The sequence below is a fragment of the Rhineura floridana genome, chromosome 15 (assembly GCF_030035675.1).
Source record: "Rhineura floridana isolate rRhiFlo1 chromosome 15, rRhiFlo1.hap2, whole genome shotgun sequence".
Lineage (NCBI taxonomy): Eukaryota > Metazoa > Chordata > Lepidosauria > Squamata > Rhineuridae > Rhineura > Rhineura floridana.
The window spans coordinates 21,382,431-21,406,130 of NC_084494.1; the positions used below are offsets into that span (position 1 = coordinate 21,382,431).

Genomic DNA, 23,700 nt, shown 5'->3' on the forward strand with positions numbered 1-23,700 from the left:
TGGAGAACTACACTGCAAAATTTGGAGAAGTGAATTTTGAAGGATGGCTGTGTTTTGGTTCACATCCCATTTTGGAAAGTGTGAGTTTGGTAGGTTCACCTTTCAGTGTGAACTGAAGAGTTTCTCCCCCGATCCCTATTGATGCTCATTCAGAGCAACTTGGAACTGGTGAGGTAGTTACCACATCCACATTTTTTTAAAAAAAAAAGAATGGTGTACCCAGCTGCTTCAATGAGGCCTCGATAAATATTGCAAATCTTACACAGTCATGCAGGAGAATGTTCCTCTGAACAGATATCAGTGGATAATGTGTGCCCTGCAGAGAAGACACCGGGTTTATTTTTGAATTTAACTAAGGCCATAAAAACTGTATTATGAACTTCACCATGAAACTGTTTCAAATCTGTGTTTAACCACATGGTCCTCAATGGCACACTGGTGGTAGCATTTAGCCATCACAATTAGTAGCACTAATAGCCTTATACCTCACAAATTTGTCTCATCCTTTTAAAAGCTGCCTAAATTGGTGGCTATCACCATATCTTGTAAATAGATTTCTCTCAGCTACAGAAAAGCCATCATGACCAGATTCAAAATTTCCTCTCTGGTACCTCATCATATCTTCCCATACAATATTGACAGAGCTGTCAGGCATGGGGCACATGTCTTTTCCCAGTCTGTGCCACTTTGCATGTATTAGGAACATAGGAAGCTTCTTTATATTGAGTCAGACGGTTGATCTATCTAGTTTATCATTGACTACTGGTTCTCCAAGGGAAGGGTCACTCCCCTCCCAACCTGGAGATGCCAGGAATGGCAACTGGGAGCTTCTGCATGCAAAGCAGATACAGCTACAGTCCTTCCTCTATCAATCTTAATAATTTCTCATTTAAGTACCATTCAGTATTGAACCATTCTCTCCCCCCCCCCCCAGTTAACAGACAACCCTGTAGGGGACAATTCATTTTGTGTTTATTTATTTTATATCCTGCCCTCTAGTAATAGTTAAAAGTGCACCCACAAAAATGAGACCAATGAAAGCAGAACAATAAAACAACAGCCATTTGTCCTTGCTTGCACAGAGATCAAATTCAGAAATAGGATATGATCCATTTAACCATTCTCCCCAATCCTGTTTCCATATTAATCTGCCCAGGTATTGGGTGCATCTTCAGAGGGTGTCCACCAGGTGCTTCCATCATCTAGGTAAGACCAGAGAGTGAGTCTTCTAAGTGTCCCATTTGTGGAGGTCCCTTCCCAGGTAGCCCCCCCCCAGCACCAGCTTTTGTTAACAATGATATTATTTTCCCAGGATTTAAAATGTATTTTTTTCAACATTATATTCAGAGAGAGTTGTGCACAAACAGCTTCTCTAAATTCTTCGCACTATTTATTGGCATTGAAATGAGGGAGAATGCAATCAACAAATTTCTTGGGAGAGATGAAATTGCAGAACAAGTTCATTGGAGGCAGCATTCACCATTAGTAGCGGCAGTAGCACAGCTTCTCTTCCCCCCCCCAGTGTGTGTATGACTACAGGTGACAACACCAGCAACTGTGTTGGCAGTCTATCCACTATCTTCAGCCAGACTGGAACAAGTCCACCCTGAGTGATCCAGGTTGTCAAAAGAGGGGTGGTCTGGTGGCGAGGAGAGTGGGGGAGGAGGAGACATACAGGCAGTCTGAATGCATCTACTTTTGCACTTCCTCCCCCCCCCCGACTGCATGACTATGCAAGGCCTCTGAATCATTTCCGATCCTGAACTGTGACCATAGTGTGTGTGTGTGTGTCTTCCATCATGGGACAGAAATAGGCTGACCCATCCATCCAGTCAATCTATTTATCCATCCTTCCTAGGGAATCGTATAGGACAAAAGATGCATCTATGGGGGCTGTCGTCTTTTTGTCCCTACAATTCCCCAGGATGCGACTGCACATTTTAACATATTGTTGCTTCCTGGGAGCATTTAAAAATACTTTTTACCTATGTGATGGTGAACTTACTGACTGCTCCAAGTAGCAGGAAAATGTTGTTTTGAAAAGAGAGAAGGCAGTCCCCAACTACCTCCTAAGTTCTGCTTTCAGACACTTCCATGAATTGTAAGTATTTGGACACATACACAATCTATGTTCCAATCTATGCATGGGTCTGGGATGGACAAAATAGGTAGGCTCACTTCAAAATGCAGACCAAACACATACTGTATTTTATATAACAAACACCTACATAAACATAAATACATTGTTGTTGTTGTTTACTACTACTACTACCACTACTACTCGATTTATATACTGCTTATTGCCAAAATAGGTTTCTAAGCAGTTTATACCACATAACACCTACTCCCTAGCTCTCTAGCACATCCCAACCATCTCAGGGTCAGTTCCCCACCCATCCTTCCTCCCAATTAACTATCCCCATCCAGAGTGTTGTGAATCAGGCACTACATAGCCGACAAAAGAGTCTTCTAATTTACTGAAGAACTAGAAAGCCTCAGAGGGAGTTAAAACTACTGCAAAAAAAAAAATCTTTCAACAAAGCTGGATATTTGTTTCTTTTATAGGTTTTTCTTTCTATTTATTTATTTTTAGCCTTTGCAAACTTCAACCCTGCATAATTTGTTTTAGCAGACTTGTCTTCCTTTTTAGTTTTCCTTTGACAGCTACAGCTTAATTCAACTTTTAAAGCAGCTTTGATGTCCTCTTAAAGCTTCTGCAACAGTCAGCCAATATCAAAGCATGCTGTATGTTTTGCAAAATTGGGGCGAAGCTGCGGATTCATTGCTGCTGCTATTTACCTAAGACTGCTTAGCCAACAGCAATATCATGTAAGAGACCTATTGCTCAGAAGGCGGTGGCTGAGAGCTTTTGTTGTTGTCTGAGGTTCACCTAGCATTGCCAAGCCTCTTAAGCAGTGATGGCTGGTGGCTTTATGTCATCAGGGCAGCAGAATCTGCTCTGGTTTTAGTCCAAACTTTCAAGGAGCTGTCCAAGGTGCTTCAGCTCTGCTCACAGGAATATGTATCTTGGCAGGCAAACACAAACAAACCTTGCTGTCATCCCCTCCCTTATGAAGCAACATCATAAGAGGCAACCTTGCACATGGCAAGATGACACAGGCAGGAGGAGCATAACTCTGCTGCTACTTCTCTGCCTTTTCATTCACATTTTATTGAAAGATTTTAAATTGTGTTATCACCTCTAAGCATTCCTTCCCTGAACCCACTCTTTCTGATCTTGTTCTAAATTTCCTTCCTTTCAATATGTAACATGGCAAGGGTTGTCATCCCAGTGCGCACAGATGCCAGTATGCCCACTGCTACTTCCTATGGCACCCACAAAAGGTTTTATTAAATATCTCTTCAAATACAATGCACAAGAAAATGGTGAATTATTATTTTATTATTATTTATTGCATTTATACACAACCTTTCCTCAAGGGAGCTCAAGGTTCTTGGTACATGGTTCTCTCCTTCCATTTACTCCCCAAACAACCCTGTAAGGTAAAAGACAGTGAATGGCCCAAGGCCACCCAGTGAGCTTAATGACTGAGTGGAGATTTGAACCCTGGTCTCCCAGGTCCTGTCCTGGCTCCTGATCAGAACAGACTCAGGACTCAAAGAGCAAAACTGTGGGTTTTGTACAGAGTTTTATTCCAGATGTTAGCATAGGAACATAGCATCAAAACATACTAGGCATGAATCAGGATACAGAACAACAGCATGTGCAACTAGGCTGCAGAAGCAATGGAAAGTTGTTGCAACAAAGCTTTCACTCCAAGACACTCCAAATAAAAGAGAGGGGGTGGATATTCTACTTCTATGAGCTAAATCTAGCACTTTCCAATCTTTGAAGCAAGGCAAGGGAAAAGAGGATATTTTCTCAAGTTGTAACTGTCTCTTCTCCCACCTGCGTGACCCATGTGACTCTGTGAGAGAGTCACCCTCCTTATATCTCTGGAATTGTCCTGTAGATTCATTAAGGCCTGGCTGCTGAACAAATAAGGCACCAGTGATGAGGATAGACTTTATTCATCACTGTCTGCAGCAGGCAAGGGGAGCTGCTGAGGTCTTCCTTGGCAGAAACACTAACAGGATCACTGGGCACAAGGCTGACACGGGTTTGGGGAAGCATTTCCTCTGTGGTATCACCAGACCCTTCTGCAACCCCCTCCCCATTCTCCTAATCCTGCCAAATGTTCTCCACGGGGACCATGACAGGTGCTAGTCCAACACTTGGCTTAGATGGCTTTCAAAGTGGATTTGACGAATGGACGGAAAAGTCTGTCAGTGGCTGCTAGTCGTGACAGCTATGCAACCTCCAGGTTCAGAAGCTGGGGGCAACAGTGGGAGAGGGCTATCTATCTATCTATCTATCTATCTATCTATCTATCTATCTATCTATCTATCTATCTATCTATCTATCTATCTATCTATCTATCTATCTATCTATCTATCCTTCCACATGTATCTCAATAAAGAAAGCATGGTCATCAGAGACAGAGGAACATCTTTGTAACCATTGCTGTCATTCAGGCCCAGATTCTCTGTCTGTCCAGTTCCTAAACCTAATCATCTTTGTTTTCTCTCGTTGCTGGCAAATTCTTTTAGTGGCTGCACTTAACTCAGTCTTGCAGGCCTGTAGGCTCTTTTGATTGTCTTAGGAGCTTCCCTTCAGGTCACCCCTCGGACTGTGGCTGCTATAAATCAGTCAAGACATCATCAAATATGCAGAGTCAGAAATAAGTGTGATTTCTCCTTCCTCTCATCGCACTCCATCATTGGAAAGAGAATGGGATACTTTGCTTTAATAGCTTCATATTGTCTCTTTAGCGGGGACAGAACACGGAGGGGAGGTATCGGCTGATTTCATTGCTTTTTTTTCTGGCAGCTTTTAGAGAGTGTATTATTCACTTCATATTTTACCATGAAATTAAACTGGAGGAAACATGAGTCTTTCACACCTCACTGATCGTCAGAGCCATTTCCTCTCAGAAATGTCAAGAGACCAATAGCTTTTTACTGGTATATTCCATTGTGTCTAACAGAAGATATTTAATAGCTTTTTCAATTCATGTGGAAGAATCCCTTACAGAGAGCTGGTTGCCCCTTTCTTTGTAGTCTGTTTCAGCCTCATATCCAAGAAAGCTAAAGGGTGCTTCCATATTAAGGTTTATTGTGGAATCAGAGCTGCTCATGAACGCAAGTTCTTTTGCCCCATCCTCATGATGTTGACATAAAATGCCAGCCTGTGCTCTTTATTTTATTTTTTTTAAAGAACCATCCAATCTAGATTACGTTTTACTGCAGAAATTCCATTAAATAAAAATAATCGGTAGTAAATCCACAGATATCATTAGTGTGGAAGCACATTAGCAGATTTTTTTTTTGAGTGGGCAGTTTGTCCAATGTGCGGTGATCTTCTGATGGGTGATCCCTATCACCACACTCCTACCTTGGTTTGTGCCTCGTCAGAGCACAACTCCGCCATTCTGTTGCTGGCAGCCCAAACAATACGAGTGTGCCAATTTCCCACCAATTAGGAACATAGGAAGTTGCCTTAGATTGAATTGGACCAACTGGTCCATTTAGCTCAGTATTGTCTACAGTGACTGGCAGCAGTGTTCCGGGGTTTCAGTCTCTTCCAGCCCTACTTGGAGATGCAAGGGATTGAATCTGGGACCTTCTGCATGCAAAGTGGATGCTCTACCACTGAGCTATGGCCCCTCCCAATTGTGCTGAAGGCTAGGGATGGGAGAATATGTCAATTTGGGGTTTCTTCCAGTTTCCCATTTTTCCATTCTTAAATATGGAAAACTTCCACATCAGTTTGCATTTTTTTTAAAAAAAGGTTTTCATGAAAACTCATTCCTTTTTAAAAAAAATATTACAAACTGATGTATAAATGTGGGAACTGAACTTAAGATTGGAAATTGAGAAACTTAGAGAAAGTGTAATTTACAGATTTGCCCTTCCCTAGTATGGATAATCATGTGCCAATGAAGCAATACTACATGCTCAGCAAACTACAGGTGAAAGTATATTGGAACTGTTGTTGATCACAAGCTGAATATGAGCCACAGTGTGACGTAGCTGCAAAAAAGGCAAACTGTATTTTAGGCTGCATTAACAGAAGTATAGTTTTCAAATTGTGTGAAATACTAGTTCCCCTATATTGTCACTGCTATTCGGCCTCAGTTTGAGTACTGCATCTAATTCTGGACACCACACTTTATGAAGGATGCAGACAAACTGGAACAGGTTCAGAGGAGGGCAACAAGGATGATCAGGGGACTGGAATCAAAGCCCTATGAAGAGAGACCGAAAGAACTGGGCATGTTTAGCCTTGAGAAGAGAAGACTGGGGGGAGATATGATAGCACTCTTCAAGTACTTGAAAGGATATCACACAGAGTAGGGCCAGGATCTCATGTTAAACATCCCAGAGTGCAGGATATGGAATAATGGGCTCAAGTTACAGAAAGCCAGATTTCAACTGGACATCAGGAAAAAAATTCCTAACTGTTAGAGAAATACAACAATGGAACCAATTACCTAGGGAGGTGGTGGGCTCTCCAACACTGGAGGCAATCAAGAGGCAGTTGGACAGCCACTTGTCAGGTATGCTTTCATTTGGATTCCCACACTGAGCAGAGGTTTGGACTCAATGTTCTTACAGGCCCCTTCCAAATCTACTATTCCATGATTCTAAGCACACATAAAGATCAGATCAGAATAATTCATTTGTGAATTTGTTTGGCTTGGTTACATTTACATAGTTTCCAACTGTGTAGTCCAGATTGGGCTGCATTCCCTCATGGAAAACTTTGCAGGGGGATGCCACTGGTGGATGGAGCCAGAGACATAAATGGGCAGAGCAACAGATGTGATCCTTACCTTTGTATAGCAGGCTACATTCCAGCCACACAAATGTCAGAGGTTTCTCTCTCTCTCTCTCCACACACACACACACACCCCTTCATTCTGGCAAGCAAAAGACATTATCACAGTTCAGGGACACATTCAGCCAAGGCCAGTGAGGGGTGTGGCCTGAGGAAAGAGGGCATGGCCTGGGGAGGAGACATGGCATTGAGCGAGTCTCAAGAGCCGGATAGGGAAGCCTGGAGGGCTGGAAGCAGCCCTTGAGCTGGGTATAACCTGTTCAAGAAGGACAAAGAATACAGCATCCCAGTACATTCTGAAATGGTATCAACAACTCTGCAGAGAGACTCTGATGAAAAAAATTGGAACATCTCACATCTCTGAATGTTTGTTGGAGGCGGCTGTCTGCAGATACAGATAAACATCATTGGATTAGTGCACTCAGATTACATTCTCAACCATGAAAGCTAGAAACGTTTTCTTTGTTTAAATGTAATACAAAGCCAAGATTCCAAGATAATTGCATGACTGGAAGATGGGACTCAAGGCACACACTGTATATATCCTGACAGTGCTTTAATTTAGCCCTTTTCTGAATGTGTGCAGGAGGAGATGAAAGGAATTTACTGCTGCTATTGCCCAGCAATTGCAAGGTGTGAAGGGAGCTTCAAGGTCCTGACGCTGCTGTAGGGAAGCAAGGAAGCATGAGGTATCTTTGATGGTTACATGAGCCAGGGTTACGTGAGCCACACTCAGAAGTGGCAAGAGGGTGTTGACAAAAAACTCCCTTCCACTTCTTTTTGTGGAATTTAAGAATACTTAAGAGGAAACAAAGAGACAAGTCAGTATCTGCCAAAGTTACAAAAGGGAACAGGATTCCTGTGCCAGTTACTTCACTGGCATCAGGTACATAAACAAAGGTCTGCCCTGAGTAGGGAAGTAAGTAGGTTTCCATTCCACCCTGTATTCATCACATGCAGCACTGTTTCCATTCCACTACAGTTTGTCTTCATGCTAGTAGTGAGCTGGGCCAGAGGCAAAAGTGGGCAGGGCAATAAATGTAAATTTTATCCTTGTACAGTAGGCTAGTTTCTACACATACTCTCACACCCCTTTCTGTCATCCATCCATGCAAGCAAGAGTCAATATCACAGTTCAAGGACATATTCTGGCCAGGCAAAAACGCTCAAGGAGTATGTGAAGCAAGGCCTGAGAGATATGGCCTAAGGAGAGAGGGTGTGGCTGGGGAGGGTGTGGCTGGGGAGGGGGCATGGTCTGAGTAAAGTCCCAAAAAGCTAGATTGAGAGGCCTGGAGGGCCACATTTGATCTCCAGGCCTGAGGTTCCCTATCTTTACCTACAACTTTAACAGCCAGCAGTCACCATAGAAGGCACTCATTCTTACACTAAGCCTCTGTTCTCTGAAGTTTACTGGTATGCCAAATCCCCTGCTACAGGCGGAAACTCTGTAGCTGCTCGCTCGACTCTTCTGTCCTAATCTGCAAAGTGGGAGAATTCTTAACTAGGATGGCCAGAACTCATCCCCAGCCCCACCTACTTCTCTGCATCCTGATTGGGCCACTGTCCAATGCCTCCCGGTATTCTCAATTAGGATAGTAGGGCAGCAGCCATGGGGTGGATTGGTAGTCTCATCTTTAGCAGCCCAGGGAGGAAGCAGTTCCCTTCCTACCACCTCGGAGCCTGGGCATGATTCTGTGGTAGGCTGAGGAGATGGGTCTATTACATGCAGCCATTGACATCAATAGGTATTGACATTGACAATAGGATATTGTCATCACTTAAATAGATAAAAGTGGTGGGCAGCCAGGAACAGGTTTGTGCAACAGTGAATGTGATTAATTCTCCTGCTGCCACTGTGACAAATACATGAGGGAGTACATGGGATAAATGTGTCAGAGCTTTATTGACTAATAAAGTTCTGCAATGAGCAGAAAACATGGTCGCAGCAGGCAGTGCAAACTGGTGGTTCCGATGTCAGTGGGGCAGAGAATCCACATGGGGTTTTAGTCGAAGCTTTCAAGAAGAAAGAGCAAGTGATATTTAGTTGGCCCTTAATCCCTTGATTAAGATACATATGTATATCTATATTGTATAGAAGTGGAGAAGGGCTAGGGGAACATATGAATGGTGGCTATTCCTATACACATTTTTTAATCATAGGAACTTCTTGAACCTATGGGCTTTCTTGGCTTTGCTGAAACTACAGTTGTTCAGGGCAACAGGACAGAGTGATTCATCTCCTTAAGACTGGAGAACTCTCAGTTGACTATAAAGATATTTGCCAGGAAAAAAGGGACTCATGGTCAGCAAGAATAATACCATATCAAAGAATCAGAATGTAGTAATAATAAAAACCTCAACAGTATCAATAAATAACACCAGAACATATCACAAAACAGGCTCAGATCTCAAATCAATCTAAGCATAACCAAGTCTTCAAAAGCTAGAAAAAGCAAATACATTTTTATCACACAGTACAGCCCCATCATTGTTACGACCATCCATGTCTCCAACAAGAAAAAAATCCATCACTGGGGCACCACTACAGATAAGACCCTTCTTCACTTCCTTCTCTGGAGAGAGTGATGTAATCACCCATCTAGTGATGGAAGAGTTCTTCCAAGCATTCTAATGAGTGCACAAAGCTTCATATTGGCTACCCAGAGAAACCTATTCATAAGCATAAGCCCTCACTGACACCAAATGGGCACTGTCACTGCCTTGGGCTTCTACAGCTAAATATCTTCTCACTGGGCCACACACCTCTGAGAGTTGCAGGTGGAGACAATTCTACAGGCTCCCACTCCTGGTCTCCTTTGAATGACAGCAGCTCTCCAGGATCCCAGGCAGAGGTCTTTTCCATCACCTGCAACTGATCCTTTAACTGGCACCACCAAGGATTAGTCTTAGGATGCAAAGAATGTGCTTCGCTGCTGAGCTATGGTCTCTTTCTTTTAATATTAAAAACCCCCAATGATTATGGATCCCTTGTGAATCTAAACAGGGTGCCATTTTAATTCCACTTAAGTCAATGAGAAAACAATTATTGTAGATCAGTTTTTCATTCAGTGGCTTCTGTGCTAGATTTGTGACTGCTTTCTCTGGAGCTTTCTACAAATGACTGAGAATAAAATATTTTACTCCTACTTAAACCCTTATTATACATGCAGGGATGAGGAACCTGTGGCCTTCCAGATGATGGGGGACTCCAGCTCCTATCAGCCCCAGCGAGCATGGCCAATGCTCAGGGATCATGGGAGTTGTAGTCCAGCAGCATCAAAAAGGTCACAGATTCCCCACTCCTATTTTAATGCATGGGAAAGGATGAAAATAATTATGTTCATTTTGTCCTACATGCATTCATGTGAAGGTCAGAACAGAGCCTCTGTGCATCCGGCTTCTCTCCACATGATTAGGAATCATGGAAAAAACAGGACCCCTAGTCATATGGAGACAGCCCTAAAAACAGACAGTTGGATATATGTGTAGGCCCTATTTCAACCTTCAAATAAATATGTTGGGGTCAGGAGCAGAGGTCAGTTCATACGATCCCCCTTCACTCTGCACATTCCAAAAAGGTCTCTAGTAAATTTGTGTTGGACATCTCAAATGCCTAAAACAGAAATGGTGATAAAAATTCCTTTGGCTCATTTATGGGTTAGGATTGCACAGCAGGCTCTGAATCATTGTGCTTCTATCTACAAGTGTAGTGGTGGTTGCTAGTGAATAATGCTTCTGAAGGAACTCTTGCAGCTCTTTCTGCTGATGCTAATGTCATACATTCTGTTGGATCTTCCTCCATCAGAAGATGCTTGTTGAATTGGGGTGTGTGTGTAAAAGTGCTACCAGCAAACAACTGGAATAAATCTAGATAAAAAAAACCCTCTGCTAACTCAAAATAGGATTCAACAGTTCACTTTTATGCACTAGCAATTTCTCAGCATTCCCAGTTTGATTTAGGGGATCTGAGAAGGGTTTACAAGCACTCGGAACACTAAGCTGACACATGGCATTCCTGTCTTCAAATTTCATGTGATGAAGTAGATTCTTACGGCAAAAGCTTAAGCTGTAACAAATTTATTAGGGTTGGATCTAGACTAAGTCAGATGTTGCATTCCTGAGCATTGGCCATGCTGTCTGGAACTGATTGGAGCTGTTGTCCAACAACCTCTAGAGAGCACCATATTGGTTATCTCTCTTCTAGATGAGGGATGTGGAACTTGTGGCTCTCCAGATGTTATTGGATTCTAACTCGTATCAGTCCCAGCCAGCATGGCCGATAGTCAAGGATGATGGGAGTTCTAGTCCAACAACATCTGGACAACCACAGGTTCTGCATCCCTGCTCTAGATCAAACAACTTTTTCATCTTAATGAGGAAGTTTATTTTGGGTTGTTCAGATGGATTTTGCTGAATCCCCCATTTCCATGAGCACAGGCTGCCTGCCCCCTGACAGCCCCAGATTGCTCCAGGCAACACAAACCAGGGCAATCCAGGGCGGTCTCGACCCAACTTAGCTCAAGCCTGAATTCCCCCAAGTTAGCCTTATTTGGTTTGTGCTTTGGACTCTGAATGAATCCAGTGCACAGCCCTAATAATTAGCTCACCACAATGTATAATATCATGCAAACCTACCTCAATGACACTGAGAATCTTGGTGGCTGAAGAGCAGGACAAAATGTCCTAAATAATAAACAAAAACACAGATAAATAAATAAATATGGACAAATCAGCCATTCAACTCTTGGTAGAAACTCCACCTGTTGTAAACCCTACATATCCATTTTTGCAGATACACGTCCTGAGCATACAATGTTTCTTTTTTGGGAGGTAGATATTTATTTATTGAAAGCATTTTCAGCATACTCTGGGCTACTACAGGGGCTTACAAAAATCAGTAATGAGACAGTCCCATTCTTCAGGCTTCCAATCCAAGTGACAGGGCACAAAGGAAAAGAGCCTGGAAGGGTGAAAGAAAAAGGCAAACCGAGGCACTAGTTTGTAGTGATACTTGGCTAGCTTCCAAAAATCCAAATACGTCTTATGGACTTTATATAATAGCACCAGTTTTCATGTCAGGGTTGAATTTTATCATGGTGTCTTCTTGGCTGCACAATCTGCTGGTCTCATTTCAGCAAGGAAGCTGTCTCTGATGGAGCTGGCGGTCAAAATTACAGTCCATTACTCTGCTGAGAGATCTGCCCTTAAGACTTTTGGTGAGGATGTCTGACATTTAACAGTTTTCAGTTTGGGGAAAATTGCAGGACCAAACTGGCAATATTGTTACAACCAGGTCTGAAGAGTTCAAGCCACCAGATCTGGAAGTCAAAACAAAACTGTTTACGCAGTGAGGAAGGAATGCTCCGAGGTGTGGATGCTCTGAGGATGGACTGTCCCTTGGGTGGCAGAGGTGAAAACTTCTTTTCAATCAGCGTTTGTCCTCTCTTTCTTCCCTTCATTTTTAGTTACTTGAGGCAAAAGCGAAAGTCAATGTACTGTACACATAGATTAGCTGCCATCACAGCTTTGTACTATGTAGCTGATGGAAAGTTTTCAGAGAGCCATGGAAGATAGTGATGAACAAGAGTGGGGAGTCACATTCAGCTTAAGAATCTAAGTGGTGGAAGCTTAGACTTCATTGCAAGGCAAGCTGAATATCTCTTAAGCCAGTTTTCTTAAGCTAGTGCATGAGGAAGCCACAGGCTTGTGCCATTTGCTAGAACTCCAGGATCCACCAACTGGAGCCAGGTGCAAAAGAGAGAGATGGAGAATGATGGCTCAGGGGTCGGAGTCAATTGCTTACTGCATCCTGTGAGTAGAGATGGGTGAATATGCCAGTTTCAGTTTCTCTCCGTTTCTCATTTTTCCAATCTTAAATTCAGCTCTCCACATTTCCACATCGGTTTGCAATTTGTAAAAAAAAATCATCATGAAAATCCATAGCATTTTAGTGTGAATTTCTCCTAATGCACACATTCCTGTATGCAATTTTGCCTAACATACATTTTTGCAAAGCAATTTTCCCTAACAGAATGCATTACGTGGCTGGAGAACTGCATTTCAAAATTCAAAGTGGAACTTTTGAAGGATGGCTGCATTTTGCTTTGCATATTGTTTCCGAAAGCGTAAATTAGGCAGGTTTGCCTTTAAATGTGACCTGAACTGGATTCTTTCCCATCCCGACCTGTGAGCCATGCACTAGAATGGCTTATATATTTAAGTAGAAAGCTGCATAGAATTGGGGAAGACCTTGCAGGTTTTCCAGTCCACCTTTCCCTAACCTGGTGCCCTCCAGATGTTTGGAGGTACAACTCCCATCATCTCATAGGCCATACTGGCTGGGGCTGATGGGAGTTGGACTCGAAAACATTTGGAGGACCATCAGCTTGCAAACAGATCTTTTAGTCCAATATAATTGATGCAGGACATCCAAACCTACAGCATCCCCAGCATCTTCTTGAAGACTGACAGAGAGGAAGAGCTTAACATGTCTGCTAGGGATAGGCTAGAATGCCTCTTGGCCAATCTGTCTCTCAGGTCCTAAGCCACTTAATATCCCTCTACCATATTCCACATTCTGGGGAGAAAGATGTAGAAGTGAATAAGCTGAGGGAGGGGAATAATCTTTTTTTCCATAGGTCTGGAAATGTATGGAGTCCCTTTAAGACACCTTTAAGACTAACCAATTCAGGCTGCAATCCTGTACACACTTATCAGGAAGCCTTCCCCATGGAATTCAGTTGGGCTCACTTCTGAGTGATTTGCAGTTATTGTGATATGAACTCACCCTAGAAATAGTGACAGCAAGATAAGACACTTAGGTGTTAAATATTAATTAAAACGGCAGTGTTGAAGTGTCCGCTGTTTCTTTGCAAAGGAAGAAGATAGGCAGAAAACTAGAATGGGAGTAGGGGCACATAACTTTTCTCCCAGCAGAGATGCAACTGTGACAGCAGGGACCCCTTTTAAACATGTTTACTTATTAAGACATTTTTCAGTTTACGTAAGTGGTCAGTATTTGTACAACCGCAGTGCGTAAGTGTAGGTAGTATCTTTGCAAGTGAGGAAGATGGGGAGAAAACTAGGACAAGTGGCTGTGCCCCTGTGACCTCATTGCCCACATCTCTATGACTTCCTAGCAGCCCCACCAGGTCCAATGACTATCAGCTGCCACAGGGGAGTGGGCACAAGAAGAGTGGAGGGATGGGAAAGGAATCTTATAATTGATCAAGATATGAGTTCTAGCACCTCATATATATTTTTTTACAAAAAAAAAGCACTGTCACTATTAATGTCAATATTTTTTTGTGTAAGAAAAAATGAATTGGTAAAAACAGCAGCTAGCAGACAAAGAACTCGAGTTGATACTGGCCTGTTAGATCAACAGAATGTTTTCAAACTGGCACCGGCCAATGGATCCCAGCCCTAATGCCCACCCAGTGTTATTCAGCTTTGAGTTCCCAGATGTTATTGGGCTACAGCTCAGTTTTATTTGTGATATGAACTTGTATTTTGTTTATATCTTGCCTTTATACAGTTTTTAAAGGGATTTTTTAAATTGAATGTTGTTAGCATTTTTACTATGGTTATGTAAACCATAGAGAAACTTTTACAAAATTAAGTGGTACCATTTTTAAAGTAAATAAATACTACGGTCATCATTCCTGAACATTGGCTAAGCTGGCTGGGGATGATGAGAGTTGCAGTCCATAACATCTGGGAACCCAAGGTTGAAGAACACTATTGTAAATAATTAGTTCCATTGTTGAACTGCTTTTACTGTCAAGAATTTTCTCCTAATGTTCAACTAAAATATACTCCTCTATAAATTAAGTCCATTATATCTAAATTACTACTAGCCAGGGATTGTAACAGCTTAATTGCAGAGGAGGGAATAGTCCAATAGGGCTGATGGTACACTGCCCATCAACCTCAGCAAGCTCCCACTTGCCTGCCTTCTTGCTTACGTCCAGTCCAGAGGGTGGCACTGTTTATCATCTTCCTCCTCTTAAGTGTCCCTGTTGCCACTGTAGAATTCACAAGAGAAGAGGATTGGAACAAAACTAGAATGACTTGGCTCTGCCGGTCATTGGATCTGGCTCCGTCTACTGTTGGCCTCTCTGTGTTTCATTCTACCAGTCCCAATGGGAACCAGCAACCAACTGTTTTTTGGAGATAACTTTTTCTTCTTGTTATTTATGAAACAATTGAGACTCAGATGCCAATCTTGCTTGTGCAAATCGCATCTAGCAATCTACCAGGAGAGTTCTAGATAGTTCCTCCTATAGGCAAACATTCTCCTTCCATGGGCCAAACAAAGGAAAAGGAGAATGTTATAGTGCTCTGATTCTTGGAGGAAGCAGACAGCAAGGGAAATGTTCCATAAAAGGTTGGGCTTTCCTGAACCTCAATTGTCAGGCTCAGAGGAATAAGGAAGGAACCATTCTCTTTTAAGACTTTGTCCTGCAACCTGCACAGCATCTGGAGGGGGTGCTTTTGAAGATTCAGAAATTACAGGGAGTGCCAAGCACAGCAGCCAGATTCTTGACTGGAACAAGAAAGCTGTTGGCTCCATTTCCCTTTTAATCACCTCTAATCCACAAAGTGCAAGTCGGTTGCTCACCTCATCCCACAAGGTACTGTTGTTTGTCTACACCAAGATTAACAAAGCCCACCTCCAACTAGGTCCTAGGCTCTGCCCCATGAGTCTTATGGTCTAAGCTTCAAATGAACTTGCAATTTTGCCCCATCATGGCTAATCTTATCATAGTTTCCCATTGTCTTCTGCTCAAAGAACTGTAGTGTGTTGCAGTGACATAATCACCATGAACAAAGGCCTAGAGGTCAGCCTCCAGGACTGGTTCATCCCTCTCAGCATAAATCAGACTGTTCCTGACACTCCTTCCCCACTTTGCATTGCTTATTGGAAATGGTAGAGGAGCCCCTGAAGCGTCTGGCCATGAGTACTAGATGTTTAGCCATACTTTATACATTAATACATATTTGATACATTACGCATGCTTCACAGCATAAAATACAGCAAAGGCTTCCATGAAGCCAGTAGTGCTCTTGATGCTTGGATTCTGAAAAATGAAGTGGTTGGCAAGGAGGACACCATTCCTGCCAAGTGGGACACAGAACATGCCTGATGCATGTCAAAACCTAGATGTCTGGGTGCGATTCATACTTACTAAAAATAGAGAGAGAGAGAGAGAGGGACAGAGAGAGAGGTTTTCTGGACATTTAGTGTACAAATAGGTGATTAATTCATCCCCCCCCCACAGGGATTACCATTCTAGCTGGGGGAGTTTAATTACCTCTAATCACATTTTTATTGAGTAGCAGTACTTGGTTGGTAACAGAAGTAATGAGACATATATCTGAAGTGGGGTATCTGCACATGAATTTAGATCATTTATAATAGTAGGAAAACTTCCTGAACACTCCAAGCAACATTTTAATATCTACTTGAACATCATTCATTTGGAAATCATTTGCATGAACTTGATAGATGCTGGATGACAATTCATAGGCAAGATGCACTTTGCTGTTCGCTTCTTTTGAAGAAGCTGGCCTGCAAATATAGGGGTTTGAATAAGTAGAGAAATAGCCATCTAATCTTTTTTCATGGTGATGCAAAGAGTTGAACCTTGAACTTTCTGTGTGTGCAGTAAATGCAGTATCACCGAGCTATAGCCAGTTGCCCAATACAGGGGTAGCCAACATGGTGCCTTTCAGATGTTGCTGGACTACAACTCCTGTGCATGGCATCATGTGAACATAGGAAATTGCTGTATGCTGAGTCAGACCACTGGTCCCTCTAGCTGCATATTGCCTAGATGCCGACAGGTAGTGGCTCTCCAGGGTTTCAGACAGGGGTATTTCCCAGACACGTGTGGAGTTGCCAGGGATTGTGCATAGGACTATCAGCATGCAAAGCATTTGCTCTGCCACTAGGGATGGAAAAATGTGTCCATTTTGGTTTTCTCAGTTTCTCACTTTTTCAATCTGAAATTCAGTTCTCCACATTTCTGCAGCAATTTGTATTTTTTTTAAAAAAAATCCTCAATAAATTTTCCCAACATTTTAAACGCAAATTTCTCCCAATAAAACATTTTTGTAGGCAGTTTTGAGTAATGTGTACATTTTTGAAAGCAATTTCTTGCCACATAAGACTTTTTGTATGTTATTTTCACTAATACATTTATTTGTATGCACGCTTTCCGCTAACATATGCATTTTTGTAAACGCTGGTTGGTTGGAGACCTGCATTGCAAATTTCGAATCAGTGTGAATTTGGAAGGATGGCTGTGTTTTGGTTCTCACATTGTTTTGGAAAGTGCGGTGTTGATGGATTCAGCTTGAAATGTGAACTGAATAGAATCTCTTGGGCATCCCTATCTGCCACTAAGCTCTTCCACATAAAGGGCTATATAGGGCCATGAGTGTCTATGGCCATACTACCCTGAACAGGCCCAATCTTGTCTGATCTTGGAAGCTGAGCAGGTTCAGGCCTGGTTAGTACTTGGATGGGAGACCACCTGGGAATATTGGGTGATGTAGGCTTAGAGGAAGGCAATGGTAAACCACCTCTGAATACCTCTTACCATATCCAAAAAGATTCACAGGGTCATAATCGACTTCAAGGCATATAACAACAACAAAGGGCCACGAGTTAGGCAGATGGTTCATGTGGTCACTCAGTTCATGTGAACCTTTCCTCTCAAAAAAGGAATGGGAGAGAGAGATCATGTGAATCTGACTTCTATGAGTGCTAGAGGTCTGTGCGGGACTCCAGTGCCCTACATCATGCTATGTGCCTGGTGGATGAAGGGAAATTGCAGCTATTAGTCTTCCAGACAAAGCAGGGATGAGCTGAAGTTTCTCAGAAGACACAGATTTTTTTTTCTCATGCATTCTTCAATATAAAAATAGTTGCAGAGGAGAAAGGGTGGGCTAGAAATCTAATAAGTATATAAGTAAATACTCACCACCATGTTTGTGTGTGGTGGCCACCATTGTCCCCCACATGCATACTCATGCAATGCCTTGAAATTACACTAGATCTGAAGCTCTCCCTGGATAAATTTGGTAAAATCCCCCCCTAATTTTCTCTGTGGAGGTTCAAGAGGCTGGTTGATCAAAACTCTAATGCAAAGACTGTTTTGCCATGTTGTTTCATGAAAGATAAGGTAACAGTGGTTGCTAGTCAAAATGGCTATGTTCTCCATCCAGTATCGGAGAAAGTATGCCTCTGAATACTAATTGCTGGAAATTACAAGTGGGGAGAGTGCTGTTGCACTTGACCCCTGCTTGCGGGCTTCCCATAGGCATCTGGTTGACCACTATGAGAACAGGATGCTGGACTAGATGTGCCTTTGGCCAGATCCAGCTGGACCCTTCTTATGTTCTTATGTTACTTCACCTAGGTAATTTCCAGAACCATGCAATGCAAGTCACGCATATTCTCTGGGAAGTAAGTCCCAGCCTTTTCAACAGGACTAACTCCCTACCATTTGTGTTGAGGATTGTAGCCCGACTTTACAAATTAAAAGTGTACATATACAATTAGTGTGATTCTTTCTTCTCCTTCCTACCTGTCTTTCCTTTTTTCCAAAGCATTCGCTTGATGCAGTGTGTGATGCATCCCTGTGGGTGGCTGATGTAACTATTACATTTATTGGTGGCTGAAGGAACTATTCTATCACATTTAAAAATAAACAGCACTGAAACTTGGTTCATACTGAAATGTGAGCCTCAAGACATTCTCCCCTCCCCACAATCCTTTGCAAATCATACAGGAAGGAAAACTATGCATGAGAGCATTTTAAATAATAAGTTCAGGATTTCCCTGTCCATATGCCTGGGGAAAAATCCTGTACAGACATGAGTGACAAACCTATAGAGTCAGTCCATTTTGTTTTAATTTTTCCTGCTGTTCTTACTACTCAGGAAAGCTGAAATTGGGGATGTGAGAGGCTGTAGTGCCATCTTCAGGCAGGAGGGCATCAAAGGTATGGGGCTTTCTTAATGTGAAAGATCCATCCTGGTCTTACGTGGATGAAGTGTCCGTCCCAGAGGCTAGGATGGGTATTTATAGCTGGAGTGGTAGTTCTGATAATATTTAGTGCATCCTCAGCCTCAGAGGATCTTGAGGTAACTCACAAATAATAATTGATTAAGCCTCGTGGCTTACCCTTGAACAATGCAGAGAGATATTTCCTCGGTAGCAAATCATGTGCATCTTACAGGATTCATAGCTTTCTGGGGGTGGGGGGAATTCCTATTGTCACTGTAGTCACTGATAAGAGTTTTTATAGCAGGTGGAAATTTGATTGATTTTTCTCTGGTGCCTTTAGATCACAGAAGTATTTTGTGACATTGCTCTACCTTGTCAGCAGCAAATGCTGATATTGAATGAGCTGCTGTCATTACTCAACATAACATAGCCTAGGGCGTGGTGCATCTGGATACCTAGAAGGCAGTTTAGGTTTTAATGATCTGACGTGCTGTCTCTTGCCTGGATTTTAAACTCCATCACTGTTTATGATTGTTTATTGGATGCTGTTTGCCACTTTAAGCATTGTTTTAAAAGCGGAGAGAAGGAATATAGGTTGTTTTAAGAAATGATAAATAATTATTTGAAAACAGCCAAAAATGATGAGTTAGTAGATTTCTGCATTACAGTTATGAATTTGTTGTACAAAGCTTATTCATAGGTCTGACTGTGGACCCATCTGCACGATACATTTAAAGTAGTATCATACCATTTTAAACAGTCATGGCTTCTGGGAAACATCCTGGAAAGTGTTGGTGCTGAGAGATGTTAGGAGACCCTTATTCCCCTCACAGAGTTACAATTACTAGAGTTCCCTCCTGGGAAGAGGGACTGACTGTTAAACCCCTCTGGGAATTGTTAGCTCTGTGAGGGAAATAGGAGTCTCCTAACAACTCCCAGCACCCTTGACAAACTATACTTCCTGGGATTCTTTGGGGGGATGCCACGATTGTTTAAAGTTGTATAATACTACTTTAAATGCATTGTGCAGATGGGGCTATTGTTTGCGATATGACAATGAGCATGATTTGCTTGCGGGGTGTTCGCACAGCTTGCTATTAGTCATTCATTCATTGCACACTTTGTAAATTCCACTTGTAAATTCCAAAGGATGCTGAGAGTTGTAAGGAGACCCCTGTTCCCCTCACAGAGCCCTCGTGTGACTTATACTGTATTTTATTATGATTTATTATGATTTCCATACTGCTTTGCTTTATTTTATTTTGCATTGGTTTGAAACCTTTATATTCTGTATACCACATAGATGTTTATATCATTACGCAGTACAGTATACAAATCGAATAAAAAATATTTAAATATTTAAACAGCATGGTATTTCTCACATGGTACTGTATGGTTGCTTGTTTATTTATTTATTATTTGATTTATATCCCACCCTTCCTCCCAGCAGGATTGTTGTGCTTGTTATGCGTATTGTTGACAATTTAAAAAACCTGATATATGTATGCACCTTGATTAAAAATGGTAAAAGAAGAAAAGCTTGATATGACTGTAAATATTGTTGGAATAAGCAGCAGCCTTTAATCAATACTCTGTGTACTATAAGAAAATCAGCCACTTAATGATACTTAATGTAACTTGGAATGGAAATCCTAAGTGGCCTTCTTGAGTTGTCTGCTTTGTTTCTAATTCACCTGCTTGCTTGGTTCTGTTGTATTGAGAAATTTATTTAGTTAGTTAGTTATTACATTTATATACCACCCCATAGCCGAAGCTCTCTGGGCGGTTTACAGCAATTAAAAACATTAAAACAAATATACAAATTTAAAAACATATTAAGTAAATATTAATATCATATTAATATGATATTAAATAAAAGATCCGGTTTAAAGTTTACACCTGTGTCTATCTTCTGTGTGGTGAGACAAAACCAGATATGACTATATCAAGTGCCTTTTTGTGCAGTAGTTCTCTGATGTGACCAGCACTCTTCCAGACTGGTGCCCATTTACTTAAGAATAGGCATACAAAAGATTGCACCACCTATGAATCTTGATGCAGCAAAATGTATATAATCACATCAGGGTGTGTTATTAAATTATTATCATTGCACATTAGTGTGGAGTGTGGGTGGATGGGTAAGTGAAGTTATGGTTGAAAGATCATGGGTATCCATACTTGAAATGTAGCCGGCCCTTGCAATCTTGCCCAAAAACCAATGGGAAGGCTTAGTATAGTCAACACTGACTGGCAGTGGCTCTCTAGAATTTCAGACAGAGCACGTGCTTAGCCCTACCTGGAGATTCCAAGAACTGAACCTGGGACCTTCTGCATGCAAGGCAAATGCTCTACCCCTAAGCTACAGCCCTCTGCAATGTATCTATATTCAGCCATGAAATTCATTGTACAACCTTGGGCAAATCAACCTCACAGAACTGTTGTGAGGTTAAAAGGACAGAAAAACCATGTCCACTGTGCCAAGTCCTTGGAGAAAGGGAAAGATAAAAATGTAGTCAAACATTCAATTAGTTAATAACGTTGTATTCCCTGATGGCATAACTGCTATCTGTCATGAAAAAAAGACTAACAGAACAATTCTGAGCTGGTGGTGGGATAATGTGAGTGAGGAACTGACACTTCCAAAACTCTGCTGGCTTGCTCCACCCAGGGCAGAAGAGGTGCATGTATGGCGGTGGGGGTCATATGTTGACAATGATGACAATGTCTTTATATTTCTTTTTTTTAAAAGCCCTTCTTTCGATACTTATGAAAGGGGAATCTATTCCCAGCTCCAGGGCCTTTCAGGGGCATGTCAGGGGAATGAGAGGGCTATGGATACAGGGCTTCTGAGGATTTGCTCCCAATATTCTCGAGATGACCCCTTTCAAGCCCTGCCAGTACTTCTATGTACACATAATTATCCATGGCCATATGGTCCGGGCTCTTCCAGAGTGTAAATGTCACCCTTCCAGCAGAGCTCCTCCCCAGGGATCGAGTGGCATATTATTATTATTATTATTATTATTATTATTATTATTATTATTATTATTATTACACACCCTTCACCCTGAGGTCCCAGGGCTGGTTACAACAGTTTAAAATACAGCATTAAAAACATAATTTATTTATTTATTTATTTATATTTATTATTTAATTTATATCCCGCCCTTCCTCCCAGCAGGAGCCCAGGGCGGCAGACAAAGTGCTATGAGTAAAGATGATGGGCAGGGGCTGTCCCACTAACCCCTTGACATCTGCAAAGGGACGGTGACACGTGAGGGCATCTGCTCAAATATAGGCACTCTGGAATCAGGACCCCAGTTGCACAATTGTTCCCATTGCATGGAATGCCTTTTTACATGTGAGCAGCTTGGAGCTCTACTTTTGCAGATATTGAAGGAGAGCAGTGGGAGGCTCATCTATGGGGTGCAGGGAGTTATAGATTCTTTCATAAGTAGATAAAGATGGAAATAGAATCAGTGTAAAAAACCCAAAACAAGCACAATAATATCACACACACACAAATAAGAAACTTATGCTGTATCCTAAGGCCACTCAGCTGGTCCTGGGCCAGCTTTAGGATTGTGACCTAAATTTGCAATCCTATATAGACTTAAAATGGAACTCTCTGCCAAGAAGACATGCATAGGAGCATACTGTGTGTCAGGGCTCGGGGCCTCTCTCCAGGCCACACCCTTCACCGGCCCTGTTTTCTACCCTCTCGGTCTTTTTGCCTGATTGGAATGCATCCTGGAACTCTAATAATGTTTCTTGTTTGCCAGCATGGAATGAGTGTAGAAACTAGCCTACCGGACAAGAGCAACATTCACATCCATTGCTCCACCCACTATTGCCTCTGTCCCTGCCCACTACTGGCATGTGACTTCCAGGTGGTTGCCCAAAAGGGAATGTGGCTCTCTGGCTGAAGAAGTTTCCCCACCTCTGCTGTCTGCTTAGAAGCTCTTGGCTTTATTTGAAGCCATGTTTCCTTCAAGAAGAAAGTACCACAAAAGTTGGCATTTAAATTAAAACAATCTTGGAGCCTCAGGAGGAGAAGCACTGCTGAGCCATCCATTTCTTGGTAGGGAATGGAAGGAAATAAAGCAACCGCAATGAAGATTTATACAGTTATTCCTTTGTAATTACCCAGATGAAAACGAAGGCTCACAGGTCAGCAGTATCTCTCCTTCATTATCAGCAGCAGCGAGGACTTTCTGCTTGTTGTTCTGCCTCCTTCCCCCTCCTCATTTCTGGATTTAAGAAAGATTTGCTTAGAAAATGAAGGGCAATCGCTGGTAATTGGGTAATATACGGATCAAATAATTCTCTTTGTCATGCAGATAACCGGGGACCGATGATACGGTGGCCTTGTACCGCCGTGTGCGAAGCCGAGAGGCTGACTGGACGTTTTGCCCACTGATGGATGGTTCCTCTCTCAAATGACACACAGTAAGCAAATTAAAAATTAAGTGAAAAATAATCAAAGGAGGGTGGAAAATAATGAACAAAAGAGCCAGAAACTAGGCATTTACTGTTTTACTTGCCTTATTTTAGAATGGCCTTTATCCAGTCTGCTCAGTGTTTCTCTAGTGCACATTATACTCCTGTGAACATTTATTTTTGTTTATCGTCAGATGGCTTGCGGGTAGGGATGTGGGATAAATTCAATTTAGTATGACCAGTGGTCAGAGAAGATGGGAGTTGTAATCCAGCAACATCTGGAGGGTACCATGTTGGCTGTCCTGGAATTAGGGCAAGGGCTATAGCTCAGTGGCACTGA

General features: G+C 42.1%; 1 pseudogene; it reads left to right on the forward strand.

Annotated features, from left to right (window-relative positions):
- Positions 1-17,348: 17,348 nt before the first annotated feature.
- On the forward strand, positions 17,349-17,467 carry LOC133371086 (5S ribosomal RNA; annotated as a pseudogene).
- Positions 17,468-23,700: the final 6,233 nt, after the last annotated feature.